Source organism: Microcaecilia unicolor, unplaced genomic scaffold, assembly GCF_901765095.1.
Source record: "Microcaecilia unicolor unplaced genomic scaffold, aMicUni1.1, whole genome shotgun sequence".
Lineage (NCBI taxonomy): Eukaryota > Metazoa > Chordata > Amphibia > Gymnophiona > Siphonopidae > Microcaecilia > Microcaecilia unicolor.
Genome location: NW_021963123.1, coordinates 102,751 through 122,513, shown reverse-complemented (window position 1 = coordinate 122,513; position 19,763 = coordinate 102,751). Strand labels below are relative to the sequence as shown.

Genomic DNA, 19,763 nt, shown 5'->3' with positions numbered 1-19,763 from the left:
TAATTAAGATAACCAAGGCCCTTGTCTGGTCACAACATAAATTTAATATATTATGGCTGAACATAATCAGTGATCTGTATGCAGGTTTGTTTATATTGTATGTTGCCACCTGCTGACTGCAAGAACGTTTGCATCCACATCTACTTAGATTCATTATTATAGGGTTCTGTGTCTCAGATTCTGATTGGTCATTTGGATGCCCAGTCTCATAAGGTCCTCTTGCAATTTAACAACTTTGAATAACTTTGTGTCATCAGCAAATTTAATTAATTCACTAGTTATTCCCATCTCTAGATCATTTATAAATATGTTAAAAAGCAACTTTACCAGCAAAGATCCCTGGGGAACCCCACTATCTGCTCTTCTCCATTGAGAATACTGACCATTTAACTCTTCGTTTTCTATCTTTTAACCAGTTTGTAGTCCACAATAGGACATTACTTTACCTCTTATGCCATTACTTTGATGCACAATATCGACCGGCTCACCTTTATCCACTTGTTCACCCCTTCGAAGAAATGTAGTAGATCGGTGAAGCAAGATTTTCCTTGACTAAATTCACATCTATTATTTGGGAATGGGAGGGAGAACTGGCAGTTTGCTTATGATTTAATGTATTAATATGTTAAAGCATTTACAACTACATGTTAACAAAGATCTTCTATTCTGAGAAGTTTGGAGGTGTACAAAAGTGAATCTGCTCAGGATGGAGCCAAAGATCTTCCTGGAACAAGTAGTTCATTTGACTTTTCTTCTGAGCAACAGTATGAGGTAGCCTGAGGCTCAGGAAGCATGCATACCTTAAGTTAAATATTTATTCATTTCAGCTGTACATTCTACACAGTGCCGTAGCAAGGGCTAATGGCACCCGGGGCGGGTCGCCGCTGCGCACCCCCCCCCCCCCGGGTGCAGCACGGCGCGACCCCCCCTCTGCGGTGCACACCCCCCCCCCCCAGACCGCATTCTTACCTGCGGGAGGGCCGATCCGCCCCGAGTGCACGTCACTCAGAGCTGCGTCGGCCCCGCTGGTTCCCTGCTCTCTCTGCCCCGGAAGTGCAGAGGAGCAGGGAACCAGCGGGGCCGGCACCCTCCCCCCCCCGAGCGCGTGCACCCGGGCGGACCGCCCCTCCTGCCCCCCCCTTCCTACGCCACTGATTCTACATTGTATCAGAGGATGCAGGCAGTCTGATTCTTGGGTTTAAATCTTCAGCTCAGTCACATAGCCACAGGTGGGCACAGGCCCACCCATATTGAACTCAGGCCCATGCAGCAGCAGCACAGCTGTGATGTGGCTGACAGGGCTTTCTATGCCCTACCAGCTGAAGACTCCTGGCATCTCTTCCTCCCCCTTCCCCAGACGATCAGGGATCTATTAACTACACACCACCAACCCCTTGTTACCTTTTAAATCCTTCAGTTCTTCACTGGCAATGAGCAGTGACTCATACTGGCCCTGAGCCTTCCCTCTGGTGCAATTTTCTGTTTGCGGGACCAAGAAGTTGCATCAGAGGGAAGGCTTGGGGCCAGCACGAGCAATGGGTGTGAGTCGCTGTTCACTGCTGGCGAAGAACTAAAAGACTTAAAACTGATTGGAGCTGGACACCTAAATTTAGGCGTGTATTTTCACTACCCACCTGACTTTAAGATCCTAAAAAGAGTAAGATGAGGAGCTATTTCAGGAGAGGAGATTGCACGTACAGAAAATTGCTCCTATTCAGCAGCGCTCCACTAGAGGGATTATGGGAGGTCATCTCCTTCATCCCCCAATGGTTGGTCTTGCCCCCAATTATCAGAAAAGAACATGCCAGATAAATCAAATGAAGTATCTGTGGAAGCATTGATGATCACAGCCACATCCTACACCTGGGTGCTTTCAGGTAATACAAACTGGATCATCTATCAAAAACTGATCCAGTCAACTCCAAGATGGCATCATACAGGTTTTGCCATTCAGACATTCTATCCTGCTCCTGAATTTCAGCGTGATGTTTCCCGCGATGGTTAAGAGAAAGGGAGCCTCTTGGGTGGCTCCCAGTAAGCCTGGGGCTTCCTGCCACTTCTCAAGACGACTCTGGAGCAGTTTTGGTTGTCCTGTGGACCCAAAGCTGTTCTTCTGTTTAGCCAGGTGGGGAGGAGTTGGGCAGCAGTAAGGACAGGGCTTCACTGAGTCCTGAGCAGCGGTCCATGTCCCTTCAACCCAGAAGCTTTACCACGGGGGCAGAGCAGTTTCCTGACACTGAGGCTTTGAGCCAACAGTCGGATCATATGCTGGGGAGCCTGCTTCTGGTAGATCTACCCCCAGGGAGGGGCCATCCCTAAGAATGTGGAGAAGTGGTCTTCACTGATGCCAACCTCAACTGTAACAATGGATCAAGTAGAGGTGGAAGGTACTTTTGGAGGTATATTGAAGGATTTTCAGAGACCTGCGGCCATAACCCTTGAAGTACTTTTGGAAAACTTTGAGTGATTTGAACTCCTCTCTAAAGAAATTGTTAAAGAACATGAAGACATTAAACTTATTTCTCAAACTGTTGTGGAACATATCCAATAGTTAGTTGGTCATGAAACTAAGATAAGCTCCATGGAGACAAAATATCAAGAGCTTGGTCATCTCAGGGTCTTATTCGGGATAATGTTTTTCTTACTAGGAAGACTGAACACATAAAAAATCTGGTGAGATGCAATAATTTGGCAAGGCCTTCCTCTAGATTGAAAATTCTGCAGGAAACAAAACACTTCTTGGAATCACTGTGGATTGAAATTCCATGTGTAAAGAGGAAAACTATAGTGATAAGAGTGTACTACCATCTACCTGGCCAGGATGAACAGACGGATGCAGAAATGTTAAAGGAAATTAGGGATGCAAACAAACTGGGCAAAACGATAATAATGGGTGATTTCAATTACCAATTATACTCAATTTTCTACTATAGACAACCCTGTATTGCAGGTGCCAATGCACATGTATGCATGAAAAAATTACGTGGAGAAATTACCCCAATACTGACTGGGTAAATGTATTATCGGGGCACGGTAGGGAGGTAAAATTCCTTGATGAAATCAAGGACTGCTTTATGGAGCAGTTGGTATTGGAGCCGACGAGAGAAGGAAAAATTCTAGACCTAGTCCTTAGCGGAGCCCATGATCTGCTGCGGGAGGTAATGGTGCTGGGGCCGCTTGATAACAGTGATCATAATATGATCGGATTTGATATTAGCTTTGAAGTAAGTATACATAGGAAATCCAATACGTTAGCGTTTAACTTTAAAAAAGGAGACTATGATAAAATGAGAAGAACGATGAAAAAAAAACTTAAGAGGAGCAGCTGCGAAGGTCAAAAATTTACATCAGGCGTGGATGCTGTTCAAAAACACCATCCTGGAAGCCCAGGCCAAATATATTCCGCATATTAAAAAAGGAGGACGGAAGACCAAACAACAGCTGGCGTGGTTAAAAAGTGAGGTGAAGGAAGCTATTAGAGCTAAAAGAAAATCCTTCAGAAAACGGAAGAAGGAATCGACTGAAAATAATAAGAAACAGCATATGGAATGTCAAGTCAAATGCAAAGCGCTGATAAGGAAGGCTAAGAGGGACTTGGAAAAGAAGATTGCGTTGGAGGCAAAAACACACAGTATTTTTTTTTTTAGATATATTAAAAGCAGGAAGCCGGCAAAAGAATTGGTTGGACTGCTAGATGACCGAGGAGTAAAAGGGGTGATCAGGGAAGACAATGCCATAGCGGAGAGATTAAGTGAATTCTTTGCTTCGGTCTTCACCGGGGAAGATTTGGGTGGAATACCGGTGCCAGAAATTGTATTCGAAGCTGACGAGTCAGAGAAACTTAATGGATTTTCTGTAAACCTGGAGGATGTAATGGGGCAGTTCTACATACTGAAGAGTAGCAGATCTCCTGGACCGGATGATATTCATCCCAGAGTACTGATAGAACTGAAAAAAAAAGCTTGTGGAGCTATTGTTAGTAATATGTAATTTATCCATAAAATTGAGCATGGTACCGGAAGATTGGAGGGTGGCCAATGTAACGCTGATTTTTAAAAAAGGTTCCAGAGGAGATCCAGGAAATTATAGACCAGTGAGTCTGACGTAGGTGCCGGGCAAAATGGTAGAGACTATTATTAAGAACAAAATTACAGAGCATATTCAAAAACATGGATTAATGAGACAAAGTCAACACGGATTTAGTGAAGGGAAATCTTGCCTCACCAATCTACTACATTTCTTTGAAGGGGTGAACAAACATGTGGATAAAGGTGAGCCGGTTGATATTGTGTATCTGGATTTCCAGAAGGCATTTGACAAAGTACCTCATGAAAGACTCCAGAGGAAATTGGAGAGTCATGGGATATGAGGTAGTGTTCTACTGTGGATTAAAAACTGGTTAAAAGATAGAAAACAGAGAGTAGGGTTAAATGGTCAGTATTCTCATTAGAGAAGGGTAGTTAGTGGGGTTCCCCAGGGGTCTGTGCTGGGACCGCTGCTTTTTAACATATTTATAAATGACCTAGAGATGGGTCATTTATAACTAGTGAGGTAATTAAATTTGCTGATGACACAAAGTTATTCAAAGTCGTTAAATCGTGGGAGGATTGTGAAAAATTACAAGAGGACCTTAAGAGACTGGGAGACTTGGGCGTCTAAATGGCAGATGACGTTTAATGTGAGAAGTGCAAAGTGATGCATGTGGGAAAGAGGAACCCGAATTATAGCTACGTCATGCAAGGTTCCAAGTTAGGAGTCACGGACCAAGAAAAGGATCTAGGTGTCGTCATTGATGATACGTTGAAACCTTCTGTTCAATGTGGTGCTGCGGCTAAGAAAGCAAATAGAATGTTAGGTATTATTAGGAAAGGAATGGAAAACAAAAATGAGGATGTTATAATGCCCTTGTATTGCTCCATGGTGCGACCGCACTTCGAATATTGTGTTCAATTCTGGTCGCTGCATCTCAAAAAAGATATAGTGGAATTAGAAAAGGTGCAGAGAGGGGCAACGAAAATGATAAGGGGGATGGGACGATTTCCCTATGAGGAAAGGCTAAAGCGGCTAGGGCTCTTCAGCTTGGAGAAAAGGCAGCTGAGGGGAGATATGATAGAGGTCTATAAAATAATGAGTGGAGTTGAACAAGTAGATGTGAAGCATCGGTTTACGCTTTCCAAAATACTAGGACTAGGGGGCATGCGACGAAGCTACAATGTAGTAAATTTAAAACGAATCAGAGAGAATTTTTCTTCGCTCAACATGTAATTAAACTCTGGAAGCAGTATAAAATGTTTTGTACTTTTTTGGGATCTTGCCAGGTATTTGTGACCTGGATTGGCCACTGTTGGAAACAGGATGCTGGGCTTGATGGACCTTTGGTCTTTCCCAATATGGCAATACTTATGTACCCACCCGTAGCATACTGTTTCCTGGTTGCCACTTATTGGAGCCTCAACCTCCTTCTCACAGCCAGTGGATCTGGACTCCACTCTCTTTCCTCCTAGTTAATGTCAGAGGATGTACAGGCAACTCCAGACCTGATAACCATAGGCTGCCCTGCTGCCGGCGCCAGCCTCTTCTTCCTACTGCGGCCTGCCACTTGACATAACATCCTGTTTCCTCAGAGGTGGGATGGAGTAGAGCAAAGAGGCCGGTGCCGGTGGCACCAAGGCAGGGCAGCCTATGGGAATCGTTGCTGCCTTTTGTAAAAGAAAAAAATAAGATAAACACAGGAAAAAGGGTTGAGGAGGGAAGGAGGGGGGTGCCAGTCCAGGCAGGGGCAGGGGGGCAGCATCTCATCCCTGCCTCGGCCCACCCCTGCCCACTTGAATGTGTAAAAGTGTTCTGCGTGCTCAAGTTACTTGTAAAATTATCCTCTCTGTTTCTAGGTTTCATCACTGAGTCCACCAAGAATTGTCTGTCTGTTAAAAGACTTACTATATATGGTAATCAGTTAGAAGATACACACTACTGCTGTGTGACATGATGCAGCACACATCTGACTCCGTTTGTATACTCAACTGACAACTTTCAAAGCCCTACAATCCCTGTGCAACACAAACAGCACACATTCCTTCTCCCAGCTCTTGTTTAAACAAGTTCAAAGTAGCCTCAAGCTAGATGTAGTGATTCTTCAGGCACTAGTTCCTTAAACAACAGCACATGCCAGTCGCCACGCTTAAATCCTTTATATATATGCAGTCGGAAACAAACAGCAGAACACAGGGACAGCTTCCAGCTTTGAATATAATGGAAAAATGGGGATCAATTCCAGCAGGAAAGTAATGACATTCTGGGGAGCGAATGGAAGTTCTGAAAACTGATTTCACCTCTTACTTCTAGGCTGATGTCGAGATATAACTTGTGTTGAGCTTTAATATGAAATTCAACATAAAAGCGTGCAAAGTTGCAACAGAAAAAGACAGGGGGTAGATAGTCAGCTGGCGGTAGTCAGCGTTTTGCTGACTGCTGATGGCTTTATGCCTGGATATTCAGTGCTAGGCCATGTCCGGGCTCTGGCACTGAATATCCAGGCATAGGTGGCCAGTTAAAACTTAGCTGGTTAAGTGTGATAATTTGCTTATTTCCAATCAGAAGAAAAAGGTTTACCTTTGAAAGCTAATCAAAAAATGTATTGTTAGTCCAATAAAAAAGGTATTATCTTATTTTCTTTTCTTTGTTTTTTGATTTATTTGTATTTATTACCTTTAAAGGTGGAGTAAAATGGCTACCACACTAGGAAGAACTACGTAAACAAAGGACTGTGTTTTATGCAGTCCTATTTATGCAGTTATCGTAGCTGGTTAGCGGTAGAATATTGGCACTCAACTGGTTAAGTTAGATTACATTACACTTAGGGGCCGATATTCAGACCACAACCCTTCCTCCAGCATGGCCCCCTTCCCATGCACTGCTCCAGCACTGGCCCCCTTTCCTCCACATGGGTCCAGCATTATTTTCGCCATGAACAAGATCTCCCACAGGCCCACTTCGAGCCCTTCCCTCCTCTGACTCCTGCCTTCTGATGTAACTTCCTGTTGTGCGAAACAGGAAGTTATATCAGAAGGCAGGAGCCGAGGAGGAAGGGCTCCGGAGAAAGCCTATGGGGGCTTTTTGTGGCTCAAACAAGCAAGGAGGTTGCAAAAAGGTAGAAAGATGTGATGGGAGGGGAGGGAAGGAGGAGACGCTGGATCCACGGTAATCACCGGGTTTTGCGTGTGTGTGTGTGTGGGGGGGGGGGGTTGTATTTTAGTAAAACGTTTTGCTCCCAAACCTGCCGTAAAAATGTGTTGTAGGTTTTTTTTTTAACTGTAGATTATCGTGGGTCCCCATCCCGTTGTCATTCTCTGTTTGCCATGGCTATCTCAATAGCAGTCTATAGACTTTTACTCCAGGAACTTGTCCAACCCTTTTTTAAACCCAGATACACTAACCGCTGACACCACATCCTCTGACAATGAGTTCCAGAGCTTAACTAGTTGTTGAGTGAAAAAATATTTCCTCTTGTTCATTTTAAAAGTATTTCTATGTAACTTCTTTAAGTGTCCCCTAGTCTTTGTACTTTTTGAAAAAGAGTAAAAAATTGATTTACGTTTACCCATTCTACACCACTGAGGATTTTGTAGACCTCTATCTTATCCCCCCCCCCCCCCCTCTGCCATCTCTTTTCCAAACTGAAGAGTCCTAACCTCTTTAGCATTTCCTCAAATGAGAGGAGTTCCATCCCCTTAATCATTGTGGTTGCCCTTCTTTGAACCTTTTCTAATTCTACTACATCTTTTTTTAAGATATGGTGACCAGAATTGCACACAATGCTCAAGTCACACCATGGAGCTATACAGAGACATTATAATATTCTTCATCTTATTTTCTATCCATTTCCTAATAATTCCTAGCATTCTGTTTGCATTTTTGGCTGCTGCCACAAGCTGGGCAAAAGTCTTCAGCCTATAGTCTACAATGACACCCAGCTCTTTTTCTTGCGTGCTGACTCCTACATGGTGGAACCTAGCATTATTATTATTAATTGCATTTGTATCCCACATCATCCCACCTATTTGCAGGCTCAATGTGGTTTACATAGTTTTGTTATGACATTGTCATTCCAGAATATCAGATACAGTTAGTAGTGTACAGAGATTAAGTAAGGCAAGAAAGAGGAAGTGATTAGGCGGGTGATAGTAGAAGTGGATTTTCATAACTGGTTGGGTTGGTAAAGTGGATCAGTGAAGCTGTTGGTTCTCGTTGTAGGCCTTGTTGAAGAAGTGTGTCTTCAGAGATTTGCGAAAGTTATTTGTTTCGACAATTGATTTCAGGTCTGTGGGTAGAGCATTCCATATCTGCGTGCTCGTGTAGGAGAAGGTGGTGGCATGAAGTAACTATGATTTGGACTAGTTATCCTGATGTGTATCACTTTTCCTTTTTCCATTATTAAATCTTATCTGCCATTTGGATGCCCAGTCTTCCAGTTTCCTAAGGTGTTCCTGTAATTTTTCACAATCCGCATGTGCTCTAACAACTCTGAATAGTTTTGTGTCGTCTGCAAATGTAATCACCACACTCGTCGTTCCCATTTCCAGATCATTAATAAATATGTTAAATAGCACCGGTTCCCACTCGTGCTGTTTCCAAACTCTGCCCATGTGAATGTGCACCTACAAGGTGCATGTGTAGGTGTTCACATACATGCATAAATGACTAGAATACCAGAAATTATGTGTGTATTTACTATATAAATCTATATGGATCATTTTAGAATTTAAAGTTTTATTTAAATCCGAAAATAAAAAAAAGGCCAAACCAAAACTTTTGCCTTCTGCAGATCCCTATTATTAATTTAGTCCATTAAGAAGGTGTCTCCCTCTACATTGTTTGTTGACCGTCATTTCACTGTAGTATAAATATGCGTTTGGTCGGTTAAGCACTAATATTCGTTGCAAGATAGCCAGTTATCTCTGCTAAATATTGGCGCTTAGCGCAAATCCCCAGATTCTATATAGCGTGCCTAGAGATCCACGCCGAAATCCAGGCAGATTCTATAACAACACAACTTAATTGGCTTAACAAGCTAATTAGCGTTGATAACAGCACTTAATGAAGCAATGAGCACTAATTGGCAATAATTAGAATTTATACACACAACTCGCTAAGCGTATTCTATAACACACTGTGCCTAACTTCTAACTTGCACAGACCAAAAGGGGCATGGCTATAGGCGTGGAAATGGGCATTCTGAAATTTGCATGCGTAGTTTTAGAATATGGCCCTCTGCACCTAAGTCTATGCACTAGGCTTTACGCCACATTTTCATTGGTGTAAATGGATGTGCGTAGTTTTAGCTGCTAGGATAGCAACTAAGTGTATTTATATACTGCGCCTAAATCTAGGCATCGCTTATGAAATATGCTTAGGAGAAAATATTTTCCGTGCGGATTTTTAGATGCCATATATAGAATCCCCCCCCCCCCCCCCCCCCTCAAAAATGGTTAACCGGCTATATTGTGCGATATAGCTGGGTATGCGCAAACATTCAAGCACTGGCCGGCTAAGTTTAGTGGGCAAATTGAACTGCATAAATAACAGTCCTATCTTTGTCTGCTATTAACTTAACCCTCCAGCACTGAATATTCACATAGCTGGCTAAGTTAGACCCGGACAATAAAACCCTGAATATTCAATGCCAGTCACTGGAAATGGCCCGGCATTGAATATCTGGGGTCAGTGGCGGTGGAGGCAGCTAACCGTGCTGCCTGCCACTGGCTGAGCATCGGGGAGGGGAGGGGAGGGGGGGTCAGTATATACCTTACATTAAAAAAGAAAAGTTCAGATTATAGTTATTACTCATTTCTTTGTACAAACAGGACCCCACGGTCATTCACAAAGGAAAAATATTCAACATTAAGGAATCTTTCACGTGCTCATCTTCCAATGTGGTATATATCATTCAGTGTAAAAAATGCAACGAAGGCTGCTACATTGGAGAAACAAGTCAGATGCTAAAGAAGAGATTTAATTTACATAGACACCATATGAAAAATGCTAGTACCAATAAAGATGTCACGCCTGTGGGGCAGCACTTTACAAAACCAGAACACTGTACCAGTGATTTCATGGTAAGAATCCTAAAATGGAACTTTAAAACAATACAGGAAGGTAAGACCTTTGAAGTCAGAATGATTAAATATTTTGACGCCCACCAGACAGGACTTTACAAAGATCTGGGTTTTCTAGCTCATTATAAACCATAAAATTGTACTGCTTTGTCACCCTCCTATCTCCATGCATATCTCCCTGTCCCTCATCCACCCAACTCTTCCTGTCTCTCATCTATCTACCCCCATCCTGTTAGACTGTCACTGGAATGCTTTGATGTTTCACTTATATATACTGTCATCTACCAACATTTGCTTATTTCCGATCTGACGAAGAAGGGCAACCTTCGAAAGCTAATCTACTACTACTACTACTTAACATTTCTAGAGTGCTACTAGGGTTACGCAGCGCTGTACAGATTAACAAAAAGGACAGTCCCTGCTCCAAGGAGCTTACAATCTAATGGGCAAAATGTCAAGTAGGGGCAGTCCAGATTATCAAGAAATGTATTAAGTTATGTCCAATAAAAAAGGTATCATCTTATTTTCTTTTCCATGTTTTATTTTGTTTTATTTCTGTTGATTACCTTTGTACAAACAGAAGTCAAATACCAATTTCAAATAAAAAAAAAAAAAGCCCAGACTACAGGCCCACTTTTGTATACCATCAGGATTGACAGATTTGGTGGTTTAGATCAGAACAGCACAGGTTTATAAGCCCTGGTGACACCTTTATGTGAAAAGAGCCTCAGCAGAGACGGCAGAATCTAGTAATTCCTTTACAGAATGCATGAAGAAACCACAGTTTAAGAGGGTTGCTAATTCTGTTCAGCGCCTTGGTAACATCACTGGGTTGACTTGCTCACAGCACCATGCACAGTTTTTCCAAGCTGGTGCTAGTGGGTGTAGCAGAGCTCTACTATTTTGTCTTCTGGGGGAAATAGATTCTACATGGATCATCAAGTGCTTACCCATGTAGAAATGCAGCGCTGTTTCACAGCATGCACCCTTTCATCCATCAGGGAAAAGGGGCAGGTTGGTGATGGGGGAGGCAAAATAGGAGCGGGGATGTCACTTTCTGTCCAGGCTGTATTATGCACCTGTTTTTATGTCAGTGCAAAATACATAGGTACAAAAGTATCCATGTAAAGTCACAGATGGGTACAAAATCCAACATATAAATGGCAAGTGACCGACTCACCTGCAGATGCGCAGTAGAGACTTCCCTTTCTGTCCCGCCCCCACGTTAAGACGTGATGACGGAACAGAGAGGGAAACTCTGTGCTGAGGAGGAGTGCAGTCACTGCCACACGGACATCGACGCTGCCGCTAATGCTACCGCTCCCCCCCGGAGGTCGCCGCTGCCGCTCTCCCCCGCAGGTCGCCGTCGCCACCCCCCCCCCCAAGGTCGCAGCCAACCCCCTCCACCAGGCCGGGCCCTCTCTTCTAAATTTAACTTACAGCGCCAAAACCGCAGGCAGATCAGCTCCCGTCGGCCTTCCTTCCCAGCCTGTGTGTCCCGCCCTCGCCGACATTACGTCACACGAGGGCGGGACACAGGCAGAGAAGGAAGGCCAACAGGAGCTGATCTGCCTGTGGTTTCGGCGCTGTAAGTTAAATGTAGAACAGAGGGCCTGGGTGGAGGGGGGCCGGCAGTGACCTCGGGGGGGGGGGGGAGCGGTAGCAGCGACCTCGGGGGAGGGGTGATAGCGGCGATCTCGGGGGGGAGGGGAAGGCAGGAGAAATGCTCAGAAGGAGGAGGGGGGGCCTTGGAGCTGCGAGGGAGGGGAGGGATGGAGGGGGGCCTTGGAGCTGGCTTGGACTGGGGCCCTTGGAGCTGGAAGGGGAGGCCATGGAGCTGGGAGGGGAGGGAATGGAGCAGGTTACTTCCTGTTCCGGGGCAGAGGGAGCATGGAAACGAACGAAGCTGACCGGCGCGGCACCCACCCCAGTGGCGTGCACCCAGGGCGGACTGCCCCCACCGCCCCCCCCCTCCCTTGGTACGCCACTGTGCAGGAGTTATACTGGCTAACTCCCGCTGTTGGTGCTGAACCCATCAATGCCGGGTCGTTTCCAGTGACCGGCACTGACTATCCGGGTTATTTTTGGCTGGTTTAAAAATAGCCAGCTAAGTCGATATTCAGACTTAGCCGATCTTTAAACCGGCAAAAAATTTCCCACACTTTCACGTGGCCAAATATGGCCGCTAAACCGGGTTTACACATCAGCCGCTATAACTGGCTATCTGCTAGCCGCTAACTGGGATATTCAGCGGGGGATAGTCAGTTAAGCGCTATTTAACCGGTCAGCAGCCATTCTGGCCGGTTAAATGGCGCTGAATATCAGGGGGACTGTTTGCACAATACAAATGACCCACTTAAATAGACACACATTAGAACAATTGAATAACATAGATGTGATGCATCATGCCAGTATGATTCAAAGGATCTATGCATTTAACTGCTGGGTACTCATCCCTCCCTAAACTTTCTTAGATCACATTTCATGCTAACTATTCCTTTGCTTCCTCAGGGTTTTATCTACTCTTATACGGATCTTGGTATCATCTGCAATAAAGGTAAACTTTTTTCTTCTAACTCTGCAGTTTCACACACAGAGACGTTGAAGAGAACTGGCCTCAGGACCAATTCCTTAGGCACTCCATCAGGTGAATCCAGTCTACCACCTTGAGGCCCACTAGGGATATGCTGTTATTTTGTTTGTTTCCAAAATGAATTAAATATTTTTTTTTTAAATGAACAAAATTATCCAGTAATTTACAAAATATGTAAAAAAAGAATAATAATACAAACAGGAAAAAAAAAAAGTGAAGCTAAAGCTTCACATTATCAGGAAAACTATACTCAAGTCCATACATATGATCCAAGATTTCAGAAAAATACTGGAGACAAATTATCTAAAGGTTTATCAAAAAAGAAAAGAGGAAATTATACAAATACTGTTAAGTAGAGCTAACATTTATAATTAACGCTTATCCGTTTTCACTGAGGTTATGAGTGAAGATACATGAGACGGCTCTGTAAATACATATTTTTTCTCCTTAAGCCTTATAGAACTTCAGGCCTAAGGAGCAGGAATTGTTTCCTTCGTCGTCGAGTCTCCTTAGAGACATCAGGAAAAAGAGTTTATCTTTATTTCGGAAAAACAAACGAAAGATCCAATTCTTGTCTGGTAATAGTGCAACTGTAGCCACCAATGTAGCCGCAGTTGCTAGTTCGGTATCAGAAGTCTCAAGCAAGAGAGAGACATTAATCGGAGCTTCGGGTTGAGAGGTTCCTTTCCCAGGAATATAATAAACCGTAGTCATTGGTGGCAAATTCTGTTCGGAAATTAGTAAATTTTCACGCATATAGCGTTTCAGCATATCCATAGGAGTAACATTTTGGATACTTTTCCTGAACAAGCGGATTGTCTTGTAAAATATTGGAAAATGTTAATAAATATATAAATAAATAAAAAAAAATGAACAAAATACATGTATTTGATTTGATTTTCTTTTGGCTACCATTTTTTTTATACATAGGCCACTCATAAGAACAGAAGAATACACTGGTCAATCCAGGTCACAAGTACCTTTCTCCAAAGTGGCAAGATTCACACACTGTAACTTAGACCAGTTCCGTATATCTTGATTAATTATACAATAGCGTGTCTTTAGTTTTAACCACTCATCCCAACTGACTCTGTACCACAAATCTTGTCCCCTTCTATATATCTATGTTTGGCCCCTCAGCTATATGGTAAGCTGTATTGTAGAAAAGCATTAGTATCTTAGTAATATTATTTAAATGCACTAATTGTATGCTTATTAGATATTTCATTAGTATTATGCTTACATCGTATTATATCTCTGTTATTTGAATTTCACTGCTGTTAAATATGTATATTTTTTATCTTGTTTCATGGTAGTCTTATTATTAGGTTTCAATTTGCTGTATTTACTGTATTTATATTTGAACATTTTACTATTGTTATGCAGTAAACAAAATTGTAAGTTTGATGTTAAACTGTACCTACTGTACACTGCCCTGGGTGATTCTCTTCATAAGGCAGTTAATAAATCCAAATAAATAAAAGATTCCATGCAGTGGATTTCTCCAGGTCTATTTTAATAATGGTTTATGGCAGTAGTTCCCAAATCTGTCCTGAGGGATCCCCAGCCAGTCAGGTTTTCAGAATATCCAAAATTAATATTCTTGAGAGAGATTTGCATACAGAGGCATTTTCTCACGTCGAGAAATCTCATCTCTTTAAAATCTATTTTCTAGATGACTTGCGTATAAAGTTAAGATTTCCAAGATATAAACTCTCACCTGTTCAACAAGGCATACCCTACCGACCCAACTTAAATGCCTGAACCCTGCAACACTACAAAACCAAAGCACGTAATGGAGATAACTTAACTCTTCCTCTATTCGATTCCCTAATATGTCTGTTCCACATGAACCTCATTCTACCACAACATCACTGTGTAACTGTTTATACCGGAATTGGCAAACGCCTTTACGGTACCTTGTAAGCCACATTGAGCCTGCAAATAGGTGGGAAAATGTGGGATACAAATGTAACAAATAAATAAATCTCATCTAGAAAGTGTCTGATAAGTGGAGTTACACAGCACTATTCAGCAGGCCGCCGAGAGACTGGGCCGGGCCTGGGACAAGGCCGCCCCCGGGGCCCCCCCACCCAAGGTCGCCGGGGCCCCCTCCACCCGCCACCGGCTTTCTCCCTTCTCCATCCCCCCCCCTCAGTCTTACATGTTTTGCCCGCTCTACCGTCCGCGTGGTGATTTTCACTGCCCTCCTGCATATACTTCTGTCTCTTCCGCCCGCTCTCTCCCATCCACGTGGTCGCTCATTTTTAAAGCCCTGAAGACTTTTCCCTCTGACACCGGCGATTGACATAGCCAGCCTTCAGCCAGCGTCAGAGCCTCTCCTCAGGCGCGTCCCACCTCCTCTAATGCAACTTCCTGCCTTCCGCAGAGATGGGACGCGCCTGAGGAGAGGCTCCAACGCTGACTGAAGGCTGGCTATGTCAATCGCTGGTGTCGGAGGGAGAAGTCTTCAGGGCTTTAAAAACGAGCGTCCACGCGGATGGGAGAGAGCAGGCAGAAGAGACAGAAGTATATGCAAGAGGGCAGTGAAAATCACCACGCGGACGGTAGAGCGGGCAAAACATATAAGACTCCCATGCTGATGGGAGAGAATGGGCAGAAGAGACAGGAGTAGGTGCAAGACTCGCGGGGGAGGAGGCAGAGAAAGCTATTGGCAGGCATTTGACGCTTAGGCGCCATGTCTTCTAAAAATCTGTTTGGGGGAGCGACCGCTCCCTCTGCGCCCCACCTAGCTACGCCACTGGGGCCCAGCCCTTTGGCAGATGGTCAGTCAGAGTCGGAGCCGAGGGAGGGAGGGCGGGCGGGCGGGTGGAACTGCGGTGCCGGGACCCCCAGGAGGCCCAGGACCGGAGAATTTTGTCCCCCCCCCTCTCGGCGGCCCTGCTATTCAATATAACCACCTCAGATTTAGATATACTCAAGCTCTCCCATCTTATTTTGTAGGCTTCTAGCATTTATATGCAGACATTTCAAAGTGTGGTTTTGTTTGTATTACAAGCTGCTTAGGGATAATTTGCAGTATTTACTCTGCTCTCCCCTTGAAGACTTCTGACTTACTTTTACCTTTGTTGCAATCTCTCTACGAGGATAACCTAACTTTCTCACTCCGAACCATATGCTCCTGACTACTGGCGACTTTCCCCCAGATTCTGATTTAAAGGTTACACTATCTCCTTTTTAAATGTTAGTGTCAGCAGCCTGGTTGTGTCCTGGTTAAGGCGGATTCCATATTTTGGGAATAGGCTCCCCCTTTCCCAGAATGTTGCCCTCATCCCTGCACCATTGAGATTCCAGAGCTCTGCCTGCCTCTTCGGTTCTGCGTATGAAACAGGAAGCACTTCTGAAACTGCTACCCTGGAGGCTCTGGATTTCAACTTTCTACCTAAAAGCCTAAATTTGTCTTCCAGAACCTCCCTTCCACATTTACCAGGACAGCTGGTCTCTCCTCGGTACTGTCTAAAATCTTGTCCAGGTGACGCATGAAATCCACCTGCTTTGCACCAGACAGACTAGTGAACAAGCAATCCTCATGTCCACCAGCCGCCCAGCTATCTACATGCCTAATAATCAAATCACCAACTAAAACAACCATCCTAACCCTTCCTTCCTGGGCAGAGACCCCTGGAGACATATCCTCAGTGTGAGAGGATAATGCATCCCCTGGAGGGCAGGTCCTGGCTTCAGGATCACTTCTACTAGTACTACTAATAATTTCTATAGCGCTACTAGACATATGCAGTGCTGTACACATTATATGCATAAGTGGCGCTTACCTCTAGGTACCAGCTTACAGAATTGCCCCGTTAACCTTTTTCTGTCCCTTGAACTGTGGTTCCAAGTTGATTCCTGTAATAATGGAGTCTCCCAGCAGTAGTAGCTTTTCAATTTTATTTTGAGCACTTTTGGCATTTTTTAAGGAATGCCTCACAAGCTGGGTACATAAGCTGTCACTTATTTTTAGTGAACTCACTTCAGATTTTTTTTCCTGGAGCATCCTCATTTTCCAGGGCAGAGAGGAATCTGTTCTGAAATTGTGACTTCATATCCACCAAACAACCCCTGTAATGCTTCCAAATCAAGTGTGCTAGCTAATTAGGTAAAAATAAACATTTTGCTGTTGTACCAAGTGGGCCACATCTCAAGGTCACGGAGGCTGCATTTGACCCACATGTCATACGTTGGAACTGTTGCCATAATGAATTAACCCCCTGTGTTATCTGGAGGCCATCAAATATGTTAAGTCTGCTGCAAAATAAAGTTGTTTACTTTAAGACAGATTTTTGTGGATAAAGTTTCCATTCTGTTGGACCCTGAAGGATCTATTACATTTTTGGGGGCTAAGAATTTGCTTTCTTCTCCCAAAATAAAAATATTAAACTGCGGTGAAATGAAAAGCAGAAAATATTTCTAGCCCCTCATCAGAGGTGGCAAAGGAGTAATAAGCCCAAAGAAATAGTTGTTCCCAGCCAAACTAACAGGACTCTATTCTTTAGCTTTAAGCCAGAGACCTTTGCCCTAGAATCAAAGATTTACAAGTTTTAAATCCTGTGGAGCTCTACATTAAAAGTAGAACCTTTTAAAGGGGACATAACAATTGTCTCCTTAGGCTTCTCTCCAAGACACCAGACTGATGATTCTTGGAAATCTCCTACGGCGTCAGTGTTGTTGTGGGTCCTTGATATGCTCCAGGTGTTTTAGGTTGAGAAGAGTTGTTTTCTTCTTTTTTTTTTTTTTACTGTTTTGCTGACAGCGGGACTGATGACTGCTGCTAGTCAGCTAAAGTTCAAATGTTAAACAAAAAACATCTGCAGTAAAAAAAAAAAAAAAGAAAAGTCTGAACAGGACCATAAACCACAAACTGAAATGCTTGCAGAGTCAGAAGTCCCAAGGTGCCCAGAATAGGTTTCCTAAGAGTGAACACAAGCCAGCATGAAGCTGCACGTCTCAGATCTACTTCTTTCGGTTCTGTGCAGGATTACAGAGCAAGTATCACCATAAAGACAAAAAAAAAAAAGCATCCAGTGTAGGTGTTGATTGTACAGTGCTAAAAGTGTTCAGACCTACACTTTCTATAGTAGTGGAAGTATGGAGTTTATAATGTAAAACTGAGCTTCTCTGGGTCCCTAACACAAGTGGATACATACCTAACATCAAAATCCCTTTTGGGAAGTATGAACTCCCCCTCAAATCACAAGTTAGGAACCTTGGAATACAGTTAGATTCAACACTTACTCTGATTCCCCAAATCCAAGCAACCTTCAAGAGTTGCTTCTACTATTTGCGACAGCTATACTGCCTCTCTCCTTACATCGAGAAGGTAAATCTTATCCCAGTTGTGCACACCACGGTAACATCAACACTGGATTACTGCAATGCACTATACAATGGTCTGACTACAAAGGGCCTGCACCAGCTCCAGTTGATTCAGAATGCAGCAGCAGCAAGACTCATAGAAGGCTGCAAGCGACGTGACCACATCACACCATTTTTGTAAAATCTTCATTGGCTACCAGTGCAATACAGGGCTATAATTTAAAACTCTATGTCTGATCTTCAAGGCCCTGAAAGGAAATGGCCCTGAGTATCTGAAGAATAGGATGATCCTCCACACACCACCAAGGACACTAAGGTCCTCCCAAGGACTTTCACTAACCACACCCTCTCCAAAAGACATTACACGATGTTATACCCGCAACCGAGCCTTCTCCGGAGTAGCCCACACACTCTGGAATGCATTGCCTGAAAGGCTCCGTTTAACACAAGACTACCTCTACTTCAGGAAGCAGGTGAAAGCTTGGCTCTTCAACCAGGTCTTTAATGGAAGAAGTAACTAACTTGTTAGTCTCACTCAACAAGGATTGACTCGGGCTGCACATACTGCAGCAGGACATATTTAGCCACTCCTACCCCAGCTGAGATAATATTTAACCATCTCTCTGACCTCACGTGCAACTTTCTTCAAATCAGTCACCTTACTTTCTAACTCTTCCTACTTTCTTACCCATCTATATGTTACAACTTTGCCTTACCCTCCAGTACCAATTATAATGTTCTATTACATATTGTGTTGACATGGCAAGTAGTATACCATGCCATACTTTATATTGTTAGTTGAATATTTTTACACCTGTAATTGCCTATTGCTCATGTTTGATCTATTCTTACTGTACACCGCCTTGAGTGAATTCCTTCAAAAAGGCAGTAAATAAATCCTAATAAAATAAATAAATAATGTATATTTAAGCTTATCAAAACTCTTTACAACCTTTGATTCTCATCCCCACATCTCTGTTTGCTGGACTAGTAACTCTCTTGTAGCCCTTTGACTTTTTATTCTCTTTATGCTTGATAGCTCAGTTCAGAGCTCACTTCTAGAGCTTCTTTCAGATCCCCATCCTTCCTCTCTCTGCTGATTCCTTACTACAATAGAAGGTAGGCCCTGGAAAGACCTCCACCCTCAGGTTTTATTTTCCTTCTATGAGACTTTAAAGATGGAGGGTGACAAGGTGAGGTGCTGAAAGATGTAATGTAATCAGCTAGGTTAATTATTTTATTTTACTTATTTATTAGGATTTACTGCCTTTTTGAAGGAATTCACTTAAGACAGTATACAGTAAGAATAAATCAAACATAAGCAATAGACAATTACAGCAGTAAAAATATTCAAATAATGATACAAAGTATGGCATTGTATACTAGTTGCAATGTCATAGTAACATAGTAGATGACGGCAGAAAAAGACCTGCACGGTCCATCCAGTCTGCCCAAGAAGATAAATTCCTATGTGCTACTTTTTTATTTGTACTGTCCTCTTCAGGGCACAGACCGCATAAGTCTGGCCAGCCCTATCCCCGCCTCCCAACCATCAACCCCGCCTCCCACCACCAGCTCTGGCACAGACTGTATAAGTCTGCCCAGCGCTATCCTCGCCTCCCAACTACCAGTCCCACCTCCCACCACCAGCTCTGGCCAGCCCTATCCCCACCTCCCAACCACCAACCCCGCCTCCCACCACCAGCTCTGGCACAGACTGTATA

At 43.6% G+C, this 19,763-nt stretch overlaps 1 protein-coding gene across 1 annotated transcript in view; it reads right to left on the bottom strand.

Annotated features, from left to right (window-relative positions):
* Positions 1-19,763, bottom strand: part of LOC115458965 (CXADR-like membrane protein) — a 99,034-nt gene that overhangs the window by 70,574 nt on the left and 8,697 nt on the right. The window lies entirely within an intron of this gene.